Source organism: Thalia democratica, chromosome 4 (assembly GCF_965202585.1).
Source record: "Thalia democratica chromosome 4, ktThaDemo2.hap1.1, whole genome shotgun sequence".
Taxonomy (NCBI): Eukaryota; Metazoa; Chordata; class Thaliacea; order Salpida; family Salpidae; genus Thalia; species Thalia democratica.
Window position 1 is genome coordinate 31,957,262 of NC_139168.1, and position 4,934 is coordinate 31,962,195.

At 22.4% G+C, this 4,934-nt stretch overlaps 1 long non-coding RNA gene across 1 annotated transcript; it reads left to right on the plus strand.

Moving 5' to 3' along the window:
* Positions 1-1,153: 1,153 nt before the first annotated feature.
* Positions 1,154-2,498, plus strand: LOC145835287 (uncharacterized). Its single transcript, XR_014369848.1, has 3 exons — positions 1,154-1,243; positions 1,643-1,806; positions 2,383-2,498. It is a non-coding gene; the product is annotated as an uncharacterized LOC145835287 (long non-coding RNA).
* Positions 2,499-4,934: the final 2,436 nt, after the last annotated feature.

Below are 4,934 nucleotides of genomic sequence, written 5' to 3' on the forward strand. Positions count from 1 at the left end.
TACACACATATTTCATTTTTTTGGTGTGTTTGTGAGATCCAGATTTTTCTAATACTTTATTTCACTTGTTTTATTTTCTTTTGTATTTCTATTCAATCTAAAATATGTACTTTTAGTTACTTGTATTAAAAATGCTCAGATTAAACTTTTTTTCAGTAATTTAAAAGCATTAAACAGTAAAGGTAAAAACTTTAATGTGTAAACGACAATAGAGCAAACTTATTTTTTATCTGAGTACATTTTTATTTCAAAAAATTTAACAATTTAATTTTTGGCAACTTAGTGTTTCAAAATATGTATAACATTTATATTGATCTAATAACATGTTAGATTTATATATTAAAAGCTGCTTATATTTTCTTAATTTTGAAATATGTTATGTTGTACTCTTATTTTAAACTTTTTTTTTTAATTTATAACAATTCAATCAATACAAACTTATTAATTAATTGAACAACATTTTTAAAATATAAATAATCAACTTTTTATAAAACATAATAATATTAGTAAAATTTCAAATATTAAAGGTTTTTTTAATTTTTACAATTTGAAAAGAGGTTAGTATACAAATATAGTTAAAGTAGTGTATGTAAATTTTAAAAAACAAAATTTAAATTGTGAACAACAGTTTTTTTTTATTTAAGTTAGTTTGTAAATAGTAAAAAAGGTATGAGTAAGTCAGTAACGAAATAACTTATTAATATAAACTAAAACCAAAAAATAGAGGAAAAAAACAAAGAACAATTTTTTTTAAAAACAAGCTTTATGAAAGAACAAATGTTTCTTGTATATTAAATTTAAAATAAAAACCAAAATACTTTCAAACTAATACCACTGAAGTGGTTATGCTTTTTTTTCATATTTCAGTTTAATTTTTTTCTCTTTTTACATTTTTATACATTAGTAGTCGAAACTTATTTTTAAAGTTTTATTTATAAATACAATAAACCAACGGTTTTATTTTACAAATACTTGATTACCAAGAACACTAAACAACCACAGCAAGGTATTTTTCAATTAATGAAATATTTTACTACAACAAAAATCGTTGTTTCCCAAATATCAGGAATTTATTTTAATCCGCTTCATTAGTCAACAGAAAAACACTTTGCAAAAATGTTACAGCAACCTAATCGATTTTAGTTGCAAAAGGTACTTTGTACAATGAAGCTTACTTTATCTATATTAGTTTTTTTGTTCGTAGTATTGAAAATATCTTCTGCTAAGAAGTTGATCTTGCCAGGTTTGTAATTGTCAGATAGTATAAAAAACTTAGTCTTAACTTTAGAAAATTTAAAAATTTAAATATATAGATTATAATCTTACACTTGCAAAAATAAAGAGTAGTAAACAACTGTGATTATATAGTTTTTTTTTACTTTTTACATAATACAAATTAAAATAATTTTGCTTATTTTGATGTATATGTTAATTTTGAACATTTATATATAGTTTTTTTTTTCGTATAATTTAATTAAAAGTTTATTATCTTTAGTTAAATTAAATATGTAGCCAATAAAGTTTATCAGAGGCTAATTTGTTCAAAAATACATCAAAACATACTAAAGCACAGCAACTAAAAAAAAAAAGGTTTTCTACTACAACTCATAACTAAATACAAACTAAAATCCCAAAACTTCAGATGTGACGCAGGGAAGACGAGCGGCGAACAGCGTGTTGAGCAGGGGGAGGAGAGCGCGGAACTGCGGGAGTAACTTGTGGGAGGAGTGTGTTGTGGAGGGATGTAGCGTGGAGGAAGTTCACGAGCTGCTGGAGGGACCTCGGGATCCTACTTTAAAGATTGCTGTTCGTTTGAAACTTTAGTTGAACCTTGTGATTTTTTTTTTTTTGTTTTTAATTGAAGGATGTTTAAACTTTTAAGATAAGCTTTTGTTTAAATATCGAGTATTATTAAAAGTATAATAGTTTTATAATTAACTATCTTTTTTAATATTTTTAAGTAAATATTAAATAAAGATAAAACTATTAGTTTCAATTTTAAATTTTACTGCATTATGCTTAATTTGGTAAAGCACTTTTGATTTTTTATTTTTTCATTAAAAACGTGATCAATGCGCTAAATACGTTTAGAATTTTTGAAAAATTTAATATTGGCCTTTTTGAATATTTTGTTATATCTTAACTTTAAGCACTTATACTTCTAATAAAAAGATTCCATACTTAATGAAGCGTTTTAACGAAAATGCCTGTGTCTTAATCAACCCCTAAACTTTGTAACAAAACAAAAAGTAAGTAAAAAGTGTAACACTCTTGTTAAGCTTTTTTACTTTTACATCACTAATATCACTTTAATCATAAGAAACTATCTATTATTAATTTTTTATAATTAAATTAGTAAAATATTATAAAAATAACTTTCAGTTACGAGTTCACGAAGTACTAAGAGAAGAAAGGCCGCAAAACTGAATATTTTAGAGCAAAGAACTTTTATTGCAACTATGTTAATGTTTTACATTCATCTTTATTCTCTTAACTACAATAAAAGTTAAATAACAAAAGAAGCGAGTGTTAATGTGAAAAATAATGTATTTTAGTAGTAAAATACTAAAGTATAACTTTACTCTAGACTAAAGTATGCCAAGCTTTTAATTGTTATTCTTTTTAGAGTTTGTTATTAAACTTCATTACGGTTTAACTACTTCATTTTTGAAAATATACTTTAACTCATTTATGCGATATATAAAAACTTTCGATAACTATTAGGAAATTTGTACTAAAATGTATAATTTTTTTAACGTTCATGAAAACTTCAGTGCAACAGATTTTTTTATAAAAGCGTAAAGTACACTATTTTAAAAACATGAAATAATAAAAATGTTAATACTAACTTGTGTTTTCGACAAAGTTTATGGAGCAGTAACAAAAATGAAGTACACAATTAAAGTTATTTGAAAGTTCTGAGCTTATATATTTAAAATTAAAAAAAAAAACAATATTTCAAAAAAAGTTTAAAGTAATTAAGTTAATTTTGAAATGCTTAGTTTTGCTAAAAAAGCATTACATTTTTTGTTAGATATTGTGAATATGTTTTTACAAACTACAAAAAAGTAATAAAAATACTTTCATCAACTTTTGATAACGTTATAAATAGGTTTATAGGTTCAACAAAACAAAAATTCTTATAACCGAATAATTGTGAGTACAAAAGTTTTATTAAAAAAAAGACTTTGCATGATTTGATTATCAACATTAAACGGTTGGTACAATTTGATGGCAAATTTAATTATGCTTTGCTTTTAAAGGTTTTAATACTATTCAATTTACGACAACTCCAATTCTAATAATTAAAAAATACTAAAGATAAAATAGAGTCACATCTCAAAAAATAAATTGAACTTGAAAAAAACGCTCATGCAGGACTAATTAATAAGACTACCATAGTCAAAAAAGTTTTACCAAAAAATAAAATTTATAATTATAGTAGACGTATTTTAGTAAAATTAAAATTTTCTAATTACATCTTTTAAATTATTTTATGTTTGAGAAAAAAATGTCATTTAGGTCTAACTAATACAATTACAAAAAACAAAAACTTTTTTTTGATGAAAGGGCTAGTTAACATTAACTTAGTAATACAGTTTTTGAACTCGAATAATCGTGCACCCGTTTCAAAAATGGTAACACAAAAAGCTACATACTAAAAAGGTTTTTTTTAATTAAAAATAATGATGAAAAAGTATTCAGGATAAAGTTGTTACCAAAAGTAAGTAAATCTGGTATAAACTTAATGACAATCGTAAAAGTTTTTTAATCATATGAATCTAATTAGTACAAAATGTTTTTATATAAATAAGCCAAATAAAACTTATACTAAGTTTTAGTTATGCGATTGATTTAAATTTTGAGAAATCATAAGTTTAAAAAGTAAAGTTGATTAAGTTTAATAATTTCTTTGTATTTAAATATCAACTCTGTTTTTCAAAAAAAGTTTTTGAATAAAATTTTTTTTTGCAACCAGACAAACAAAACTCAAATAAATTAAAAATAGCACGTTTGTACTGTTTTTTAAATAAAAATAAAAAATTCTCGTTAGATAATAAAGTATTGAAAAAATCTGTAAACATTTAAATTTATCGAGTTCAAAATCATTCACCGTACACTCTATCGAAAACAAATATAATAAACTTTATTATCTACACTCAATTGTTGATATTTTTGTAAACTTCTGAGTTCATAATTAACAAAAGGATTTATTAAGGTTTAAAAAAATTGTAAACTTTCTTCTATAATCAAAATCAGGTTAAAATACAAAAACTGGTTTTAATAGCGTTGTTACAAGTAAACTTATTTTCAATTAAAGTTTTAACTTAGTTTTCTAAAAATTTTAAGCAACGTTTTCATTGTAAAAAAAAACTAAAAGGTATGAATAATATTTAATACATTTTTATTTTTCACATGTAAATACTTTTACACTTTTGATATTTAACTTTTATATTTTAAATAAAGTTATAAATGTTATATGATCTTTTAAATTCCGACGACTAAATTTCTTTAAAAAATTAGCGGTAAGATCTTAAAAGATAAATTGAAGTTAAAAAAAAAGTTTTTAAAGGTTTATTAAAAAGAACAAATTTGTGATAAAAAGTTATAATTTATTTATACAAGATAGAATATATACTTACTAAAAATAAAAAATCCTTTAGTAGTTTTTAATGTTATGTTAGCAATATATTAAAATCTAGTTTAAGTTTGAAAACAATACAAAATTATTTCAAAGGTCTAGTTAAAAGATTATTTCAGTAAAAAAAATTATTGAATAAAGATAATTGTAAAACGTAGTAATTCATATTAATTAAGAAATATAAGAAGTCGAAATATCGAAGGTTGAATTCAACTGTCAGAGTTTTGATCCTTGTGCACCTAATATTAATATAACTTTTAATAAACGTATAATACTTTTGTTGAAATTATAA